The sequence below is a fragment of the Ochotona princeps genome, chromosome 18 (assembly GCF_030435755.1).
Source record: "Ochotona princeps isolate mOchPri1 chromosome 18, mOchPri1.hap1, whole genome shotgun sequence".
In the NCBI taxonomy this organism is placed as follows: domain Eukaryota; kingdom Metazoa; phylum Chordata; class Mammalia; order Lagomorpha; family Ochotonidae; genus Ochotona; species Ochotona princeps.
Genome location: NC_080849.1, coordinates 20,349,115 through 20,372,190, shown reverse-complemented (window position 1 = coordinate 20,372,190; position 23,076 = coordinate 20,349,115). Strand labels below are relative to the sequence as shown.

At 49.9% G+C, this 23,076-nt stretch overlaps 1 protein-coding gene across 1 annotated transcript in view; it reads right to left on the bottom strand.

Annotated features, from left to right (window-relative positions):
• ZBTB7C (zinc finger and BTB domain containing 7C) overlaps nt 1-5,423 on the bottom strand; it is a 279,974-nt gene extending 274,551 nt beyond the window's left edge. Inside the window, exon 1 of the mRNA XM_058677027.1 lies at nt 5,282-5,423. The gene's annotated coding sequence lies outside the window, so the exon portion shown is untranslated. The remainder of the gene's footprint in view (nt 1-5,281) is intronic.
• Nucleotides 5,424-23,076: the final 17,653 nt, after the last annotated feature.

Here is a 23,076-nt window from a genome sequence, read left to right as displayed (position 1 = left end):
CAGGCCAGGCGGACCTCAGCCAGGTCTGGGCTGCACCTCAGCATCACCTGGGAAGGAACCCTTCCACCTTGTCCACTGCCTGCAGCTTGCCAGGCCTTGGCCTATTGGTGCCACCTTCCCGTGTGGCTGTACAGTAGAGCACATGGGAAACAGGCTTCATTTCTACCTCTTGGCCAATTCTTCATTATCCATGCCAGCACTACTGGACATGGTCACCCCCCAGCGTCTATGCACCGGAGATATTGTTTGTGGGTGTCAAGGATGCAACAGTGAGCAGAACCTCACGGAGCTTGCACTTGAGGAGGATGATGGGCCAACACAGCACAGGACTCAAAACTGAGTCCCAGATAGTGTCAGTGCTTGATGAACACGGCACCGTGCAAGGCTTCAGTTGAGACCTATCAGACAAGAAGAAGCCAGCTGTGGGAAGACTGGAGGGAAGGGCCTTGAAGACAGAGAAAGCAAGTGTGTCAGTACCACCTGAGTTTGATGGGTTCAAGGACTCAAAGGATAGAGTGGCATTGTGGCACAGTAGGTTAAGCTGCCACCTCCAACAACTGCAGTCCATGTGAGCACTAGTTTGAGTTCAGATGTTCCATTTCCAATCCCTGCTTAATGCACCTGGGAAAGTAGCAGCAGAAGATGGACTTTTGGGACCTGGCACAATGGCTCAGTGGATATATCCTCACCTTGCAAGCATTAGGATCCCACATGGGTGCTGGTTCACATTCCAGCTGCTCCACTTTCCATCCAGCTCCCTGCTCATGACCTGGGAAAGCATTGGAGGATGGTCCAAAGGCTTGGGACCCTGCACCTACACAGGAGACCCAGAAGAAGCTCCTGGCTCCTGGCTTCAGTTCAGCTCAGCTTTGGTCCTTGCAGATGAAAGAACTTTCTCTTGTTCTCTCTGTAAATCCATAAATCTGATCTGCCTTTCCAATATAAATTTTAAAAAATCTTTAAAAAGAAGAAGGAGGACTTTGCGGGAACCCCAGATGAAGCTGCTGGCTTCTGGCTTTGACCTGGCCCAGCCCAGGCTGTTGTAGCCATTTGGGGAGGGAACCACCGATGGGAAATCTAGGCTGTCTCTTTGTCTCTGTTTTTTTCTCCTCTCACTCTGTGTTTCACACCAATACATCTTTAGAAAAAAAGAAACAAACAACAAACGCTTAGGGCATAGGGAGTAGGCAGGAGGTCAGACAGTCAGGGAGAGGCTACATCTCAGCATCCACAAAGGATTCTGCCAGAATGACAGACTGCCTGCCTTCCTGGGGGACATTCACCTGCCTGTCTGGAGAGGCAGGAGAGTGCCTTGACCCCTGTGCAGCCAGATGTCCCCCCAGCTGCTGAGTGTACACGCGGGCAGGGCGGCCTGGCCATCATCAGCTTGGCTCCCTGGTTCTCACCATGCCTACAGAGACCCCATCTGTTCTCATGCACACTACACTGTCACCCCCTTGCCCTTCTGATGACACCCACTTCATGGGGCCACAGAGCCCACCTGACAGCAATGAAGCTGCCAGTCTGACCGCCATGCAGCACCATCTGCCGCTAGGTGTTGAGGAGGGGACCAGCAACTCACAGCTCCTGCTCTCCAAAGCCCCAGACTGCGGGGCCTGCACCAAGCTCACAAGGGCCCACCCTCCTTCCTGCCTCTCTCCGTGATAAGCCCTGTGCTGAGTGTCTGAGGTGCTTCTGATGGGCAGATTAATTCACACCAAAGGCTAGAGGAGACAAGCTCCACGCCTCGCCTGCTTTCTCTATCTTACTCAGGGAGAAAATGGGCTCTGTCTCAGGAATAAAGCTGTAACACTGGCCTGGCAGGTTGACATTTACTGGACTACGGTCTTTGTTTGTGGAGTGGATGGGCTGGGCAGGGCCCTCCACAGCTGGTTCTGGGGTGGAGCCAAGGAAGAAGGAAACACATTGATGTATAGACCTTGAACCTCCTCAACCAACCCCTCATGGAAGCCCTCAACTGAAAGTCTGGAGGGAGCCGTGTCCAAGGGGTCACTTTCGAACACTCCCAAAGATCATGGGCAGACAGCCAACCAGCCTCCCCTTAGCAGGTTCACCTCTGCCCTGAGAGAATATGGGGGAGGGAGACAGGATGTCTTAGAAATGAACAGGCTAGCTCTACCCCAGGAACCAGGGCTCTATCCCCGCAGTTAGGGGTCCACTTGGAGGGGTCCAGGCAGGTGGCCCGGTGGTGGTTTTTCTTGCAGTGGGACGCAGCCAACCCAGGGAGGAGCCACACTGCAGATGGCTCAGACCCTTGAGTCTCTCCCACCCCCACCCCCAGGAGAGAGGCCGGGTTATAAATAGCCTGGACTCCTTCAACCCTCTGCAGGCACAGATCCCACACCCCCGCCCTAGCCTTGGCCAGCTGGTCCCTCCGCACCCAAGTTCCCACAGCCTGCTTAGGAGAAGGAGGCCAACTGCCCACCCTGTGCGGGGGCGGGGAATAAGGAGAACCTGAAAACAGCCGGAAATGTAACTGCAAGCCCCTCTCCCCCACCACCCTCCTCTATGCACACCACTGGGGAGCTGGGAAAGCTACTAAACACCAGCCTCACAAGCCTCCAACAAACTGGTCCAGCCTGGGAAGCCCACGCCATATGCCCAGTGGCAGTATGCACTGCAAGAAGCTGTGGGAATTATATTTCTCATCTACTCTCCACCACGCACCCCCGACACACACACACACACACACACACACACACAGGTTTCCCCATCTGCAACTCGCACTTGCCGAGCTCTCCAGCTCTTGGAGATGCTGAGATCAGCCTTCAATGAAAGGGCAAGCCACTATCCAAATAAACCATGCATGCCCGCGAGGATTCAGGATCTTGGATTCTTCTTCTAAAGGAACCCTGAGCCCAGTTACAGAGACCTGGATTTCTTACCTCCTTTCCAAAGAAGTTAGAATTGCACTGCATTAGCCTTGAACTCTTGATAGTGTGTGTTCTTGAAGGCAACAACATTTACAAACTATTCTTACAAGTCATTTCTGACTAATAACGTGCCACACCCACACTTGCTTCAGTTTAATCAGTTGCTGCTCACTCTGGATATGACATTACAGACCGAAAGCCACAGAGGGTCCTAGAATATTGAGGTTTGAGGAGAAAAAAAAAAAAACTCTTTTCACAGTCATCCTGTTTATCATCCCATTGTTCCTCATTCATCCACACTGGTGAGAAACAAGTGGCTGAAACTCAAGTGGCCAATTCATAGCTCTTTAATTAAGACACTTTGTTTGCTCAATAAAACACAAAGTAAACACACACACACACAAAAACATTTACTGAAAACCTATTCATTAATGTTTAATAGCTGTGTCAAATACTGGTACCAACATTTATTCCAACACCCCCGGATAACTGCTCATCTTTGTCCTTTGCTATCTATAACAGCACAGCGTCTGTGTCCAAGTGTAATTGATCCAAAATTGGGCTTCCTTTCAAAAATCTCTGTAAACCCTAATTACCAGGAAAACAGAGTACTGGCAAGCCAGGGAAAGTGGGTGCTTCAGCAGAGAGGAGCTGCACACGCGCCTTGGCTAATCAAGCCACATTATGTGAAGGGAAGAAGCCGGAGGAGGGATGGAGGCTGGCATGTTGGGACAGTATCAGTCTGGGACTCCCCACCGTAACAGTCCTGACAGGTCAAAACCAAGGACAAGGGACAGGAAACGAACCACACACGTGGATTCGGAAAGTAGCAGCTACTGAGCCCACGCTGGGCTCTGGCTATGGGAGTGGCGTTTCTGACCTCACAGCCTCCCTCCTGCTGGCTCCGCTGGATCTCTAATCCCCTACCCCCTTCCTCCACCCCAGCCAAGCCAGGACACTTTCCTTCCTGAGGCCCAAGTTGGCTCCTATGTCTAGATGAGCTTCTTTAAAGAGTAGGCTTTCTGCTGCTGAACCTCAGGGGGGCAGGGGGCCAGGCCCTGGGAGGATGAACGGCCAAGTGTTTTCAGCTCCCTCGTAGGTCTCTACCTACTAGCAACACCAGGCTATCAGACCGCGCGGGAATAATGCTTGCTTTCAGCCCAGCGCAGACCTACCGGGTGGTTCTACCTCGCTGCCCTGGATTCATTCACTAAAGCCAGCCAAGGAGGAACCGGGCCAAGCCACCGGACCTCTGGGGCAATTCTCAAGCTGGCTACTGCCTATCTTCCTCTTTGCAAGGGAGGGGGGCCTTCCGTTTCTCCAGCCCTTTCCTCTCTCCAAAAGCTCCAGGAGCTCAGATCCGACCTTGCCAGGGATCCCAGGGCGGCAACAGGCACCCAGCCCAGCTCCCCTCCCCTCCACGCCATCACGGCTCAAACTGCGGTACTGGCACGGATCTTCCGGGTTCCTGGAGACACCGCTCCACCTTCCCGGGCCCCTCCTGGTGAAATCAGTGGAGCCGGCAGATTCACAAAGCAGCCACACAGGCTGAGGAGTTAGTGGTGCGCAAGCCACCCGCGAGGATGCACTCGACTGCCGTGCGTTTCACTGGGAAGCCGCGCGCGCCGCCGTTGTGCACAGGCGACAGCTGCCTGGCCAGGTTCGGCTTAACTTCCCCGAGGCGCTCAGGAACTGCGTGCAGCCGTCAGTTTCCCTCAACTTGACAAACCCCAAGGGTCTTGGGGTCCAGCCTGTACTTCGCTTTGGGCCAAGGCCACCGCGCAGTCCTCTGACTTCCTCGCGAGGTCCCCAAGTCCAGCCTCACCAGCCCCTTTCTTACCCTTCCAGACAAGGCTGTGATGTGCGATGTGCGGACGTCACTGTCCCGGGAAACTGTCACTCACTATAAACGCTCCTGCACCCTCCTAGCAGACGCACGGTAAAACTTTAGGCAGAAACCACCTGTGGCTGCTTACAGACCCGCCCTGGCTCCGGCCCCGCCCGAAGGCGCCGCAGGGGTCCGGGCCGGTAGCGCCCACACAAGTTCCTCTCGCAGCCCCGCGCGCCACACGGCTCGGGGCCTCTGTGCCAGCCAGGAGCCGTGGCGCCCGCTCGCTGGCTCGCTCTCCTCCGGCTCTCGCCTCTCTCCGCCTCCTCGCGCCGCATGGCTGTCGCACAGAGCCCCCTGAATGGCCACCGCAGCCCCCGGCCAGCCCCGGACGCCCTGCTCCTGCCCCTGCCGCCCCTCCTTAGCCACGGCCGCGCGCCCACCTCGCGGAGCCGCCCTCCTGGCGCCCAGCGCGACCTCCCGACCCGCCTCAGCCAGCCGAGGTGCGGGGCGACCGCGACTCTGCTGGAGCCCGCCCCCCGCGCACCCCGCCGCTCACCCCCCGGGCGCTGCCGGTCCTCGGCGCGGGGCCGCGGTCCTCGCGTCCTGCCTCGCCGCCGCCGTCCGTCAGTCCCCGAGCTCCCGTGTCGCACCGGCCGCACCGCTGTCAGACTCTCGTGCCCGGGATTGCGCCGGCCGCTGTGGAGCCGAGCAGCGGCAGCAGCGGCGGCGGCGGGCGCGCAGGCAGCTCCGCCCTCCCGCGCCGCGCCCCCGCCCTCCTCGCGCCCCGCCTCCCGCGCGCGGCTGTCAGCCCTGCGCCCCGCGCCTGGCGCCCGCGCCGCCGGCTCCGGGGGCGCACGGGGCGAAAGGGCCCGGATGTCTGCGGTCGCCTCTGGCTCACACCCGCCCCTCCGCGGCGCCCCTCCCCACCGCCCGCACAGGCACTTGCTGCGCCCGGCGTTCCGACCCCGCGGATCCATCGCGACCCTGACGTGGCCTGGAGGGCGCCGCCGCTGGGGACACGCGGGGGCGGCGGGGGCCGAGGCTGCGTCGCCGGCCGCTCGGGGCCCGCGACCTTTTCCTTTCTTTTGCTTTTTCCCCCCTTCTTTGCCTCCTCCAGGATTTAAAGGGACAGCCCCGGCCGAGGCAAGAGCTGGCGGCCGTCGTCTCTCCGGTCTCCAGACGCCCTCTGTGGCCCGGCCGGACCCGCCCGCACCCGAGCGCACCGCTGCAGACCGTGGGTATTTTTAGGTCCGCACCCAGCCTGGGGCGGCAAGGTTTGGCGCGGTCGGGTCGGCCCACAGTTATTTTTTTGCGGAGTCCGATTTGGAGAGAACACGCAACTCGGCCTGTTTCCGTATCCCAAAAGTAGGGAGCGTAGAGCGGGGCCCAGAAGTTTCCTAAATGTTATAGGGATCCCAGGGAGCGCACAAGCAGCTTGGCCGGCTCCAGAACCCAGGGATGGCAACGCTCTGGGGTGTCCATTCCTGCGGCCAAAACCACACCGGGGCCACTGGGCTGCGGGATATCCCCTACACTCCGCGCCGCGCGTGTGCCTGGGGATGACCCGAGACCCGCCTACGTCGCAGCTTCCAAGGCGTCCTGTCACCGCACCACACAGCCCAGCGGGCGGGCCCCGGCGGCTCGACTCCGCCCTGTCCCGCTGAGTCCCGCCTCCGAGGCCCGCAAAGTGGGCACCGCGCGGGGCGCCGCCACTTTGGAAACGAGTCCCGGCTCGGAGAGATGGCATGAGCGTCCCCAAGCGGGGAAATGCGCGGACAAGAGTACTGGCCTCCGGAAAAACCATTTTTCTCCAACCCACCTGCACCCATCTACCTCCGCATTCCGCAGACGCAGAACCCCCTCAGTCTCTCCTGTGGCTGTGCCCTTGGATGCTCGCAGGTCCTCCCTGGGGCACCTCGTCAGTCGCAGGAAAGTCGCGGTCCTTAACTGCTGTAAAGAGCGCAAATTCCAACCCTACGGAGTTCCCAGGGTAAGTGGGGAGTCGCCTTGGACCCCAGCCTGGCCACCAACGGGTGATGGAATGACTGCTGTCCTGGAAGTGTGAAAATTACAACCGCTGGACCACACCCCTCGTAGCAGCCTCATGTCACTCACGTCACTAGGCTCGTTTGCTGGAGCGCAGCGTATGGTGCAGGGCTCTGCGTTGGGAATGGCCCTGGAAGAGGCTGTGCGCGGCAGAAAGCTTGGCACCGCCATCAGAGGGGATCTGAAACACCAGACATGGCTGCAGTTACCCCACACACCTAACCTAGACAGGCCCTGCTTTCCCGTGGAGTAAATGCCGCTTTGAACAACCAGCGAGGCTGATCCGTATGAGGGCACGTGTCAGTCTAGGAAAGTTTATCGTGGGGGCTAAGGGATTTCCAGCCCCGGAATGCCAGATCTGCCAGTTGCTAGAACCTTCAGAATACAGGCAAAATTACATCCTTCACTGCAGACAGCCCTGGGAGCCACTGCCCTCCCCAGTTAGGTGGTGGGTCTCCTGGGTGGTCTGTTTTGCTTCCTTTTGGGGAGGGTCTTAAGCAATGTGCAGTACTGCTGACCCAAGGTCAGGCTTCTAAACCAAACCGGAGAAGGCATTTTAGAGAGTATGGGGGAGGATCTGAGTGCTGGACTGCAGCCCTGTTCTGGGTGTGAGGGCGCCTGGGGCCATGGGAAAGGCGTTCCCTTTGAGAACATAAGAAATGGCTATAAATCGCCAGTTTCACCCCCCACCCCCGCCCCGGACTCAATAGATGCTGCCCAGCTGCAAGTCTTCAGAAAGTGCTGTGCCCTTGACAACAAGCCCCAGAACCCTGAACGTGAGTGGCAAAGGCTACACTATTCCTTAAGAGCAAGCACCATGCAAATGGTTGGCGTTAGTATCAATGATTTCAGAAACAAGCACTCTGTTGATGAATTGTTCATTTGTCCTTTTCCTCACAAGACCTGGTACTGCTTGCCCATCTTGGTATCCTAAGCCCCTGGTGCTTCATGAATACTGGTTAAAAGATAAGCCAGAAAAACAAAATAATGAAGTGTTGTTGCACAAAAAAGACACAGATCCCAAGTATTTCCTGAAACATACTTGGAATTTATTTGTTTGGACACAGGTACAATGGGTAACTTTTGCTTTGCCAAAATTGATTCACTGCCTGCCCTATAACATAGAAAACAATGTCATTTATATCCTCAGTGTTTTCACTTCCAAATCTATAGCAAGAGGATGATAATGAGGTCTCTTCTACTCTAAGGGAATGCTAGAATATCAGGTGGGGCAAGTGTTACTGAGGATGAAAATTCATGAAGAGACCACTGTGCACCAAGCTCTGTGAAAAATGGTGTAAATTGTTTACAGTGTCAGTGTCAGTGTTTTGCATATTAAAGAAGTGATCTAGAATTGGGTCCAAGTAGTTCCTCGTGTCCCAAGGATGCTGAAAGGCTAAGTCAAGACAAGGAAGACCAGTGGGTTTAAACTGACAGTGCTCCTTTTAGAATCCGATCTCCTGCCCTCCATGGTTATGTCTTCCTCTTGACTGAGGGTCTTGTGACCCTTGCAGAGATGAGACACCTGATCTCAGCAGCAGAGACGAGCTAGTGACCAAGACCCACACAGCCAGATAGTGCTGGGGGCAGCACTGGGACATGCCGCTGTCCCTGGAGCTGGAAACAAGAAGACACCTCAAGGCAATCAGAACTGGGGCAAATGCAAAGCAGTGGTCCATGGTCCAGGTCACCTGCTGGACAGCAGGCCCACTAGGGTGAAATCTGTTGAGACTTGCTTCCTGGAGAGTGCAGAACTTCACTTAGATTAGGCTTCATGTTAGCATGACACATACCTCCCCAATTATTTCTTAATTGATAGATAAAATTATATGAATGTATCATATAAACATGTTTTGTAGTATACACACATTGTGGAGTAACCAGCTCTAACTCATACACATTATCTGACTTAGTCATCATTTTATTTTGAAATAATTTCGGATTTCCAGAAAAGCATCAAGGAAAATATAAAGAAAATAGGTGTATTTTTCACCAAGATTCCTTAAATGCTAACATTTGACCCTGTTTGCTTTATCCTGACATCTCTCTCTATAGATGTACAAATATTTTCTCCCTGAATCATTGGCGAGTAAGAAAACATAACGTTCCTTTGTGGGCAAATTCTTCAATCCATGTTTCCCAAGGGTAAGCACGTTCTCTTACAAAGCAATCAAAATCAATGTGATACTATCACCTAATCTAAACTACATGCAGATTTCACAGTCTTGTTAATGGCAAAAATGAAGAATAAATGAATTCTGATCCACAGCCAATCTAGGGTACTCCATTTATACCCAGTGATCACAACTCCTGGGAAAGTATTTTTATTATTATTGAAAATGCATTTTATCATTTTGTGTCTTATTCTAATGGCCCTCTAAGGGTAAGGACTCTCTTTATCACCCTTCACAGAGCCATCGTAGAGCGCTTTGTGGCTTGATTTTCCCTCTCAGGCCCTCTCTTCTGTCTCTCTGGTCCGTTGCAGCAAGACTCCTGCTTAGTCAGTTTAGTGAGAATCCCCTCACTCTTCATATCTGATCATCCTCAATATCTGATCAAATTCCTCACTCCCCCAGCCTTGCTCTCTGATCAGGGCTGGTCTGCCTGAACAGGAATCCTGTTGGGTCAGTTTAGCCAGCATCCAGCACCCCTAGGTATTGCCTCTTAGTAGTTTTCTAGAACAGTCAGGACCCCCTGACTCTGCTCATGGGCGATGACCTCTCTCGCTCCCCTTCCGCAATCCTTCTATCAACAACCTCCCTTACCAGTTTCACAAGGAGCAGAGGTTTTTTGTTTTTGTTTTTTCTATGTGCTAGGGCAAGTGTATATATATATATGATGGTCTAATACCCACTGTTGTCACTCACCAACAGCACCCAGAGTGAGTAATTGATGTTTTCCATGCACGCAAGCACATGTTCCAGCCATGCAACCCCCACTCGCTCATGGGGCCAGCATCTTTCAGAACATGCTAAGGATTTGTGACTTCTTCTTTCAAGGCCTTTGGATTTCTTCCTCAGGAGCCAGGATATCTTCCACTGCTCCCAGCTTGGCCATAACCTTCATTATCTTCAGGCCCTTCCCCCAGACTCCAGTTCCCAGATGCCTTTGGGCAGATACTGGATCCCCATTAACCCGTGGGGAGGAGATGCTTTGACTAGGCCAAAGACCTAAAACCTACCTGTTCTCTTGTTTATCATACCATGGCCTACTGGGTGACAAGCCTACAAAGGCTGTACTGGGTGACAAATGCGCTGAAGGGTTGTCATGAACCAGGGGAATTAAATTTTAAGACTGGTCAACTGGGGTTGTGCCTAGCATGAATTCCCCCATATTCCAGGCATTCGGGCCCCTCCCCCTGAGATAGGACCCTTAATGGTGCACCTCTATTTCCAACCTATCTCCCCAGTTTTCAGGATTGTTGCTTGTCCCACTAACAGTTTCATTTCCCCTTTGATGTCACTCCCTATGGGAGAATGGACCCCTAACTTCCTTTAAGGACTAGCCTGGGGTGCCCTCACCTTCCCCCTTCAAACACACATTTTTTTGTGAGCTTCAGCCAGTCAGGCAGTTGAGTGGTTACCAACACAGCTGTCTGGGTAATGGTCATCAGCATTCTAGATTCAGCCAAACATCCAAGCTAACCAGAGCAGGGGACACCTACAGCTAAATTCAACCACCTTCAAAATCTCCCCTAGCAAACCGAGTTACAGGTGTTCCTCCGTATTCTTTCAAGTAATTATTGAATCAAGTATGTATATGGCTACATCTTCCTACACACCTTCTAAGGACCATTCTGAGAGATGAATCAATCTGAACCAGAAAGGATCAGAAAACAATGTGAGTTCCTCAAGACCTTCAACAGGCTAGATCTTCTTCTGAGCTCACTTCCCTTGGATTGGTGTTGTCTCATTGCCCTGCCCCCTCCCTGCATTGAGATCTCTCTTGGTTAGTCACAAACCAGGTCAGGGCTGTGCAATTCTGAGAATATGATTAAAACTTCCAGAAATAACTTTTGCAATGAAAAGAACTGCTTTATTTAGGATGGGCAGCAAATATTTGTTGCAGAATTCCTGCGTATGAAAACAATTAGATTTTTAAATGCAGTACAAAACTCGTGACCCAATGAGAAGTACTGTGATTTAATGATAAAGGGTTAGAATAATGGGTAGAGAAGAGGTATTTCCATATTTATTTACATCAATATGGAAATATTTATTTACATCATTCTTTGGTAAGGAGTCTTAACAATGTCCAGGCACCATCTCTTCACGTCCAAAAGCCATGCTTTCATTTTCTTTCTTGTTCACTACTCACTGCACCATTCATAGCTTACTTGTAGCTATTGCCTTGAGGAAAAGTAGCACTGCAGTACTACTCACAGCTTCAGAAACTGTTATTATTGCAACAATATAGCTCGTTTTGCCTCCAGCTCCCCAGTGCTTTTTGCTCATGCGCCACACTGCATCAGCTAATCTGAGTACTGTTTCCTAGGGTGTTCTCCAAGATCATTACTGGCGAGGACTTCAGATACAGGTTTTAGCAAGGAAATTCAGTCTTTACCATCTTCAGAATTTACCATCTTCAGAAAGTTCCTGGAAAATGGAATTAAAAGATAATTTTGAGACCAAATTTTATAAAATCAATACCTACAAGAGATCTTCAAAGGGCAGATAAAAAAATGCAGCTATGGAAAAAAAACAAAAGATGTTTGCCATGGACCATCAGTGTGGTATAGAGGGCTGAGCAAACCACTCGTGATGCTGGGAACCCCGTATCAGAGCACCATCAGTCCTAACAGTTCTGCTTTCAGTCTTGCTCCCTGCTAATTTACCTGGAAAAGCAACAGAAGACAGCTCAAATATGTGGATCCCTGTCACCCACATTGGAAACCCAGATGTCACTCTGGGCTCCTGACTTTGGCCTGTCCTAACCTTGGCTGTTTTGATCATTTGAGAAGTAAACCAGTGGTTGGAAGATTCATTCTCTCTCTCTCTCTCTCTGCTTCTTTTACTAATGCTCTCTCTTACTCTGCTTTTCAAATAAATAAATCTCTAATAAAATCAATAAAATAAAATATAAATATATAAATAAATATAAATAAAATAAATCTCTAAAATACTTTAAAGCAAAACAAACTTTTTTCTAATTCCCATTTTTCCACTTTTTCAAGTACACTTGTATATGATTATTAAACATCCCATCTTCCACCCACATCTTCTCTTCAATTCTTGAGATCATAACAGCTATGCCAAAGAATGTGATCACTTTTTTTTAAAGATTTATTTTATTTTTATTACAAAGTCAGATATATAGAGAGGAGGAGAGATAGAGAGGAAGTGGAGCTGCCGGGACTAGAACCGGTGACCACATGGGATCCCGGCGCATTCAAGGCGAAGACCCTAGCCACTAAGCCACGCCACCAGGCCCAAATGTGATCACTTTTGAATAAGGTCCCCCAAAGCTCATGTCTACCTGGAATCTGTGAATGTGATCTTATTCCAAGTTTAGTATGTAAAGGTATAGAGAAGTTAGCATCATAGTGAAATATAGTGTGGCCTAAACCCAGTGAGTGCTGGCCTCATTAGTCTTTTGAAGACACCACGTGGGTGATGATCCACTTTGCTATCTGCAGGAAGGTAGTACACAACAATGTGGGAAAGGTGAGCAAGCAGAAATGTCGATCCAAGACCAGTCCAGGTATAAGACCAGAGGCCAGAGAGGACATTGGTGAGAAAGACCCACAGCCACCCCTGGAGGAATGCCTGACCCAGGACCCAGCACCTGCCCAGGGTGTGGTGCGACAGCCAGGCATTGGCATACATCTCCGCCCAACTTCCTGTTTTCATTTGCATTTTAAATATAGACTAATATTTTTTCATAAGTTTTCTGGCCATTTGTATTTCTTGGTGATTGCTCATTTGTGCCCTCTGCTCATTTTCCTGTTGATTGTTCATCTTTTTATTTGTCAGAGCTCATCACACAGTAAGAATATTAATACGTCCATTGCTTCATAGACTGTGTATGTTTTTATTGTTTTGTCTGTTGCTTTTAAATTTTGTTTTATTGACGTCTTTAGTGGTCTGAGTTCCCCAAGCAATATATTATCTCTTTGAAGTTCAAATTACATGTAAGTTCATTAGGTTAAAAAGTAAATTCACTTTCACATTATAGAACATGAACATTTCTCTCTGATCCCCAAAGATTTTCACAATATTTTGCTTGCCTTTCAGACCTTTCTCTACGCGTTTCTGTCGATTCCTTTCGATGCACCCAAGGTTTAAACTTTGCTTGGTTGCTTTCTGTACCTGGAAGTTTGATGTCACAGATGCCGCCTGGGCAGTATTGTGCTAGAAACACCTGCCCAGCTCTAAGACAAACACTCAGCTGTTTCTTTCAATGCATTTACAATTTTTATTTCCCATCACCTTTAAATCTGGAATTAGTCTGGAATTTATGTGTGACTTGAGGTAGTTTGATACACATGATGAGTTGTAAAAGGCAAAGGATATTTCAGAATAGTGGAAATTACCAGGCAAACACAAAAGGTAGTTTGCAAAATGAGTTGGAGAAACAGCAACTTACTGTGGTTGACACAAAGGGAAACTATTTGGGGGAAAATGGAATCTGCTTCTGGAAGGAGAGGTGAGTTCAGAACAGATCAGAATTGGAAATCAGCATTCGTACTTATGAGCAGGGAAGAGGCCTGAGGAGTGTGGGGGGAAGGAGGGACCTGATCAAAACCATCATTAGATTAGCTGCACAAGACAGGTGGGGGCCTGCGCCCAAGTCAGGGAGAAGGTGAGAGGCTGTCACAGTGGCTCGGGGAATGGCAACTCAGGTCTAACCCAGGACACTGGCAGTGCAGGCAGGGAGGAGCTGCAGAGCAGAGCTGCTGATTGCAAGAGAGCTGGAAGGCAGAGGCATCCAGATCCCAGGAGCCATTGGATACCACATGAAAGCCCAGGGCTCAGTGACTCCAACCATTAGTGTTGTCGTGTGTTGCTCAGATGCTGTTGTTCCTCTTAGCTCTTCTCCATCTGTATTCTTAGGTGAAAGGTGGAAGAAATTGGGAGGGAGGGGAGACATCATTGTGCATAATGAATGAAGCCTCCACCTGCAATGCTGGCATCCCATATGGGCACTGATTTATCTCCCAGATTGCTCCACTTCCAATCCAGCTCCTTGCTAATAGCCTGGGAAAGTACTGCAAAATGGGCCCAGTGTCTGGGCCTCTGCCATCTAAATGGGAGACCTAGAGGAAGCTCCCAGCTCCTGGCCTAGTACTGACTGTTGCAGCCATCTGGGGTGTGAATCAGCAAATGAAAGATTCTCTCTCTCTTTTGCTTTCTCTCTGTCTCTCTTCCTCTGACTTGAAAAAAATACAGATTAGGAAACGGTGATCTTGACAGCAACTTAGAGCTTGTGGCTCTAAGCACAGCAAGCTCACTCCTCAGTTGTGTGAGCAGTGAGGTGGGGCAGGGTGGGGGTAGTACCTGCTCCCACTGTCTTTCTGCCTTAGGAGGTGCTCTTCCCAAATAAGCAATCATGACACAACATTTGCAAGCCTGGAATATTTTGTTTCCTATGGCCCGGTGCCCTGCCTGGTGCAAACCTGTAACCATCAGAGCCACCAAAGCCCTCCATTTCTTTCCACTCGCCATCCCCTACCCCCAGCTCCAGGCCCAAGACCCAGGGAACACAGTGAGCTTACTGTGCCTGGCCAGCTTGGCACACAGCACGAACCCTTTTTTCAGCCAAAGAAAACTCGGTGCTTCCCCAGCACACTGGCTCAACCATGCTACCCACAGGGAGGTTTGGTCCCACCCTCAGGATTGGTGGGGGGATCATCTCTGTCTTCTGAGACCCCAAACCAAGGAACCCTGAATAAGGTCCATCATTACTATAAAAGAAATTGCATTGCCCAGGAGCTGTGACCTTGCAGCCAGGTTGCCAATAAGTCAGCAACAGTACTGGAGGTGGGAAGAGTTCCAGAAGTTTCTGATATCCAGAAGCAAGTTCAGTCTTGGGGGTCAAAGAATGCATACCTGCTTCATGACTTTTTACCCAAGTTCCATAAGGAAGCCACTGCTTCTCCCACTTGCCCCCTGCAGATTTGTATCATGTTTTCACAGCCCTTGTGGCCCGAGAGCAGACAGCTTCTGTCTTCTGTGCCAGGCTTGATGGATGGGCAAGGATTGTTTGGCAATGGTCCCTTGCAGGGCGCTGAGGCCCCCAAAGGAAGGTGTCTGTCACTGATTAGGGAAGACAGCTGTGGTGAGCATTAGCCAGGCCTTGCACATGTTGGTATCCACCAATCCAGGCACTGTACTGCCTCCTGTTCCCTGGACTTCCCCCAGAAGTACCCTCTGGCACTTCAGCAAGTGCCACCAGAGAAGGAAAAGCATCCCAAAGAGGATGCAGCCATCAGCCCATATCTACCTCGCAGCATTCTGTGGGCACTGAGCTCGCCTCCACTGGCTCTTCATGGAGCTCTTGTTGTGTGGTCTCATTGGTATTTCCTCTGAGCCACCATAGTGGATGTCCCAGACACCCAAGGCTTCACCCTGCCGACTTCACCTGTACTCGCCTTATTATCTATCTTAGAAAGCATGCTTTCCACACACCCACTTGCTAAGCAGAACATGTTCAAGGTGCCTCATCCTGCACTTTAGGATGCAGAGGTCTCTTCCTGCATGTCCTTGGGCTCAGGCACAAGACCCTAATGAGACCGGGGTATATTGAGGCTTGTGGGGGCTCTGCCACACTGAATGTCATCCCAAGGCCATAGGTTTCCCATTCTCATGTGCATCAGCCTCCATTCTGATGGCCAGCCATTGGCTGGGCTGCCCCATCTTCCTGCTGCTGGTCTTTCTCTTTCATCTCACTGTTTCCCCTCAGTGCTCCTCAGCGGGGTGATGGTGGGTAGTCCCCTGAACCCTGTTTTCCCCCGTGCTTTTTCTCTTTCCCCTTCCCTTTGGCTCAGGTCATGCACTGAATTTGATTCACAGTTAGGCAGCTAATGTCACACATGAGGCCCTGTATGCAAAAGGGACCCACACTTGGGTTAATGCGCTCACATGACTCTTGAAATTCTGGATCATTCCATCTTTGGTTTCATATTTTCTTCGATGTTTAAAAAAGTTTTATTTATTTTTATTGTAAAGGCAGGTTTATAGAGAGAAGGGACAGAAAGAAAGATCTTCCATCTATGGGTTAATTCCCCAAATGACTGCAATGGCCAGAGCTGAGCTGATCTAAAGCCAGGAGCCAGGAGCTTTCTCCAGGCCTCCCACGTGGGTGCAGGGTCCCAAGGCTTTAGACCATCCACTACTGCTTTCAGAGACCACAGGCAGGGAGCTGGATGGGAAGTGGAACAGCTAGGATACATATTGGAGCCCGTACAGGATGTCAATGCATGCAAAGTGAGAACTTAGTCACGAAGTCATTGCGCCAGGCCTTACATTCATGTTTTCTAAGCATGAACAAAGCACGCAGGAGTGCAGGGCAGTGTGTTGGGGTAATGACAATGGCAGCAAGCTCAGGGATAATGTAACAGTCTGCACACATTTGAGGTTCCCGTGCTAGTCCCTGCTCCGGGATATCCACAATCAAACCTGTACAACCTTCCTCACCTGTCTTCTCGTTGCATCTCTCTGAACCCTCAAGGTGCCATGGGCCTACAGGGGTTCCAGGCCATGTCCCCCATTTCCAGGCTGAGGAACAGGAAGGTCCCTGTTCTCATTCAAACCAGAATAGGCTTCAGGCACAGAAAGACAACAACACATCCAGGAGACATCACTGGGCAAGTTGCTGCACCATGTGACCTTTCTGACGCTAGCTTCTCAGGCTATCAGTGTGACTGTAGAGCTGGGGGGGGAGGTGGGGAAGAGGATCTTTTCCCAGTCAGGGACAGGGGGCCTGGGAGAAGCAGGAACTCCAGAGAAACAATGGGCTCCCAGGGCCTACATTAGAGGTGGCCAAGGCCCCTCTGCCCTGTGACTGCTCCTGCCTACTGCACAGGACATTGTAGGAGTGCAAGTAACAGTTCTGGTATCAAGGGCTCCAGCTCTGCTCCAGATCAGAACCAGAGCCAGGTCCTACCCTGAGCCACTCACAGTGACATTCAGTCCCAACGTGCTCAACACAAAGAAGGTATCGGAGCCTGATAAAGAAATGCCAGGAACCAGCCCTGAAGCGTGTCTGAGCATGCATGCGTGCTAGCAGGGAGACCCCCTGTGGTTGTACAGGGGCAATGAAGACATTCTCGATCGGCAAAGTTAAGTGCATGCAAGTGATTTACAATGACAATGTAGATGGTGTTGTTATTTTTTTTACTGGGTTTGTAATAGTCTGCCCGTTCTCCCCCACAAAAAAATAAAAAATAAAAAATAATAAAGAAATAAAACAAAAAACTCAACAAACTCCCATGTTTCAAACGGCACATCAGGTGCCCATAAAATTATGACTAAGGCAACAAAGTGAGCCGTTTCTTAAAACAGGATCAGACAAGAGCTCCTTGGGTGTTTGAGGAGTCCTGAGTTGTCTGTGACCCTAGGGTGTTCAACGTAGGAGCCCTGGCACAGCCTTGAAAATCACCACTGTGGGCACTGCTATCTGTTTGCAGAGAATATTTGGTTTGAGTGACACTTATTTTGGGCCTGTGATGGCCTCCTAATATCACCTCCATGAGTGTTTACGTACCAGGCCACTCTGCAGAGACTGTACTGATGTCACAGGGGACTTCTGAGGTCCGCATTCTGGAGTGAGCATGTGACGTAGCAGGCAAGGTGCTGCTTAGGACCGACCCTTGCATTCCCTATTAGAATACCTGGATGTATTTCCTAACTCTATTTCCAATTCCAGATTCCTGCTCACGTGTACTATGGGAGACAGCAGGTGCAAGACTAAGTATTTGTGTCCCTGGCATACTCGTTGGAGCTACAGGCACAGTTCTGGATTTCTGTCTTCAGCCTGACCCAGCCCTGGCTGTTGTGGTCCTTCTGTGAGTGAAGCAAAGGACACAAGCTCTCCCTGCATCTGTCCTTGCCTCTCTGCCTGGACGGAGTGACCCCTCTGTGAGCCCCTCTCATCCTCCACTCAGTCCTAGCTCCCCTGCTGCTCTTATTTCAGCATCACTCTCCCCGACTTCCAGCTGAGACCTCAGATGTGCGCCTTCCTGCCCTGTCACAGACAGAGGCTGTGTGGGGCTACCCTGAGCAGGTGGTGTCCACACACCTGAAGATAAGACATTTACCGTGTCTGTCAACTTATAATGATATTTCTCTTTACTCTGAAGAGTATTTTCTTTATTTCTCCTAACTTTTAACACAAACAGATACAAAGGTACTTCAAAAATTCCATGGGAAATGGAATTAAAATATGCACTTATTGTGATGCGAAAGATATTCAAACCATACAAAAAAATGTTTCCCTGAAACTCGCTTTTCAGGAATATTTTGAAGTCCCTGCTATGAAGATGCAGTGTTGGGAAGAGAAGAAAGATCAAGAGAACTCAGGACAGATTGGATTTTGATCATCTTTTCTTTTTTTTTTCAAGGTTTAGTTATTTTTTATTGGAAAGTCAGATATACAGAGAGGAAGAGAGACAGAGAGGAAGCTCTTCCATCTGATGATCCACTTCCCAAGTGACCACAACAGCCACTGCTGAGCCAATCTGAAGCTAGGAGCTCCTTCCAGGTGCACAGTCCCAAAGCTGTGAGCCGTCCTCGACTGCTTTCCCAGGCCACAACCAGGGAGCTAGATGGGAAGCGGGGCCGCTGGGACATGACCCGGAGTCCATATGGGATTCCAGCATGTGCAAGTCGAGGACTTTAGCCACTAGGCTACCGTGCAGGACCCATACTTTGAGCATCTTTTCACCCTGCCCCCTTCTCCACCATGTTCTCTCAGCACTGGGCTACTCACACATACTCAGTGCTCGGTAGAAGGCCTTTTGAGATGGGAGTTTGGCATGGCAGTTAAGCTGCCACATGGAATGCCAGCATTTTATATCTGAGGGTCTGGATTTAAGTCCTGACTCTGTCCCTGCTTCTGGCTTCCTGCTAATATGTGGCCTGGGAAGCAGCAGGTGATGGCTTAAGCACTTGGGCCCCTTCTATCCATCTGGGAGACCTGGATTGAGATCCAAGCTCCTGGATTCAGCCTGACCCAGTCCCAGCTGCTGCAGGCGTTTACAGGGTGAACCAGAAGATAGGCAGTCAGTCTCTCTCTTTCTCTCTTTCCCTTTTCAGTAAATAAAATCTAAAATATTAAATGAAATGCCTGTGAGACTCAGGAAGCCAAGGAAAAAGCTCAAAGTCCTGTGGGTTTCCAGCCCTCACGACCTCGACACCGTGCCAGAAGTTTGCCAAACACATCACCTATGAAGTCACAGGGCCACCAGCAGGGCACACAGGGTGGAGTCTCAGGGAACTATTAATTTTTGTAAATTGTACCATGCCATAGCACACATACCCATGGGTGGGAGTGAGGCAGAGGAGGGAGGAAGAGGGATTGTAAATCCTGCCAGAGCTGACTCTGGGCGAAACAGTGTAGTAGGAAAATTTGTTTTCATTGCTGTCATTTGTGCCATTTCATCATTTTCTCCCTGCCTTGTGCCCCTTCCCCCATCACACATCCCACCCTGGCACTCCATCCTCTAACATGCCACTCTCACTCCCCACTGGGAGACCACCTGCTTGCCTCCCAGAGACCTCAGTCTCTCCCTAGTCCCCTACCCCACAACCCCAACCTGTCTCTGACCAACACCCTCTATTCCACAGTCCACTTGTCCAGCAGTTGGGACCTGCAGATCTAACGATCGCCCCTTGACACACTGGAACTGCTGACAGAAGGCAAGCTCCACCTCAAAGTACCATTGCATGAACTTGGGTTCAACTTCAAGTAGGAGGGCAGCTTCCAGTAGCCAGGGACTGCTAAGTCCTGTGCAGCCCACATAGTGCCCAACAGTATCTGAAAGTGGAAGATGCTGAGGGAACACTCAGTACTAAGTAGGCTTTTTAACCATTACTTGTGGCTTGTGGACAGGCAGTTGTGGACGCTAAGTCTCTAAAAATGTTGGTGCAGGGGTAGGTGTTTGGCACCAGAGTTCAGGTGCCAGTTGAAGCACCACAACCCTTGGCAGACATACTGGGCCTCAGCTTCCTACTAATGCAGACCCTTGGAGGCAGTGCTGACCATTCAAGTACTTGGGTCCCTGTCACCCACCTGAGTAATGTGAATTAAGTGCCTACTCACTAGCTTCAGCCTGACCTAGCCCCAGCCACAGCATGCATTTGGGAGCCAACAGATGTCTGTATCTACAAATGTCTGTATCTCTCTGTGTCTATCTTTCCCAACAACAACAATAAAGTTGGACAGAGTCAGTGTTTAGACTCTAAAAGCTCCCTCAGTTGGAGGGAATGAGCTCCTTAAAGGGCCTGGCTGGACTCTTACTGCCTTGGGTAGTGTCATGGGACCCTGGTGCAGCCTGAGCAAAGGGTCAGCAGGAAACCCTTCTAGGAGCCTGCCATCCTTTCACCAACCCAATGGTTATTTCAAGATCAAGAAGCAGGAGACACTGCACATTCAGGTAGTCTTATGTGTTATCCAACTGGGAGGAGCAAATCATCCCTATTGTCGACACCCTCTCTTTCAGGGCATGGGAAAAGCAAGAAAACCAACCACACTGTGTGAGGTGAACCTGACCTTCATTGCAAAGACAAGTGAAGATGGCACACGTTACGAAAGGCTGAGGTTAGGCTCAGGTACAAACTGAGAGACCAACTGAGCAGCAAACTGACTATTCAGTATAAGAAAAATATATCATAACCAAATGGGCTTTGGTCTGGGAACAGAAGGATGATTTAATATATGAAAGCCTTTTTAAATTATTTATCTGAAAGACATAGTGTCAGAGAGAGGGAGAGACAAAGGAAGAAAGAGATCCTCCGCCTTCTTGTTTGTTCCCCCAACTAAGTCACGGTGGCTGGGGCTGGGCCAGGGCAAAGCCAGGAGGAGCCAGGAACTCCATCCATGTCTCTCACACGGGTGGCAAGGGTACATGTACTTGAGCCTTTCTCTGCTGCTTTCCCAGGCACATTAGCAGGCAGCTGGATTGGAAGCTAATTAGCAGGAACTTGAACCAGCACTCTGATACCCGGGTCCTGGCATTACATGTGACAGTTTAATCCACTGCACCAAAATGTTGGATGTAGAAAATCTTTTAATATATGAGCTTTGTGCCATATTAACTAATTAAGGGGGAGATTGATGTGCCTATATCAGTTTAGAAAAACCATTAAATATACTTCAACAATTATTCAAAATAAAGAAAAGGAAGACTTGGAAAGATAGGAATCAGAATCTATTAACAGGGCAAACCAACTCCATCAAATCATTTGGAATAAAAAATTCCAAGAAACTTGCTACATATGAGAGTAACCTACAGAAGTTAATGGGTTCTATAAATCAACAACAGATGATTATAAAATGTAATAGAGTGAAAGAGCCCATTCATGAGAACAATAAAACTTAGAAGGAACACAGAGCTGTGTTTGACAAAGGAAAACTGTTTGGGAACTTCACAAAGAAGTTTACAGATGCCAGTGGTTATCTCTTGCTGTGGAACAAACCACCTGAAAACTTCACAGCTGGAAACAGCATTTCATATCCTTTGTGTGTGTTCCTGTAGACCAGCAATCCCATCTAGGCTTAGCAGGGGCAGTTCTTCAGCTGTTCTCTGGGATTACTCACAGAGTGACAATCATCTGGGGTCTCAGCACTCTGCATGGGTTCATGGGGGTCTACCTAAGCATATGGTGCTTTGCACTGGCTATTGGCTGGATCATCTCTCCACAGCCAGCTGGCAGTGGAAGAATGGGTAAAAACAGAAATTGCCAGGCATTCTGGGTGAGGCCCGGACACTGTTATCACTATAGTGTGAACATTTATGTCTCCTCCAAAACTCATTCATCAGTGCAATGAATGTCAATGCATTAAGACATGCCACTCGGGCCTCAAGAATAGACTGGTGCCTCACAAAGGACTTGGGGCTTAGGGTTATTCCAGCCCACCCATCATGAGAGCTCAGTGTTTGTCCCCTCCTGAGAATGCTCTTGAGAGCAGCGAATAGCCCTTCCCCAACCCTGAACTTGCCAGCACTTGGCTCTCTGACTTCCTGTCCTACCGAACTATGAGCAGTATATTTCTGTGACTTATAAATGACCCAACATAAAAGATGTGGGCAGACAGTGAACAGTACATCCTCCATCACCTCTGATCAAAGCAAGCCTTAAGGCCAGCCCAGTCGCCATGGATGGAAGAGAAAAGAGGCAACAACTCTAAGGGTTGTGCATCATCACAGGGTGGGCCAGGTGCTGCGAGCACCCTTACAAGCAGTCTGTCGTATAAATCCCTGCTGTGCATAAGCAGTGAGTTGAGCAAATGGAGAGGTATATCTTATTCATAGATATGACACTTGACATTATAAATCTATCAATTCTCCCTAAATTAACCCATCAGGTTAAAACTCATTACAAACATTCCAAGATGGTGCTTTGACTTTGTCTTCACTTTATATATAATGGTATGTGCAGAGTTTAATAATTCCACCCCAAAATGCATGAAGGAGAATAAAGGAATAAGTTAGTGGCTGAAGAACTGGATTGAACCCGCACTTCCACATTCATTCTTTCCCTAAATCCAAGCACCCTAAGTGACAGGAAAGTAATCTTAAAACAAGAACACTGGACAAAATTCTAGCAACAAAGTTTCGGAAGCCAAAAAGCAGAAGAGAATATGGTAAATGCTTGTGTTTTTTTTTTTTTTACTTTAGTAAGTACTTGCAATGTAGCAACTTAACAGATGCAAGAAAGTTGAGATCCAGGTTAATGGTGGAGAACAGCAAGAAGTACTAGGGTGAAGAGAGAATTCTACCGAGAAGCCAAAAGGAGTGAAGCCAGGTGACTATGAGGCAAGGCACTAACTGTGAGAAAGAAATCTTTGTGAGACGCTTTCTCAGATCCCTTCCTACCTCTGCACACCCTTGTATCTGCTCCAGGTGGAAGAAAGTTGTGATGCTGTTCTCTGGAGAGGACCCATCAGAGATTTCCAGATGGAGCATCACCAGGCAGAGTTGAGGGCAGGGGTCTCCCAGTGAGAAGCAGAGTGCTGGAGATAATGTGCATGCTGGAGGCTGAGACTCACAACCCTGCCCACCCCCCACTCTCGCCACTACCTCTTCTTTCTAGGAACTAAGCATTCACATTGAAATAGAGGACAGGTAGTCAATCCAAGAAAGAA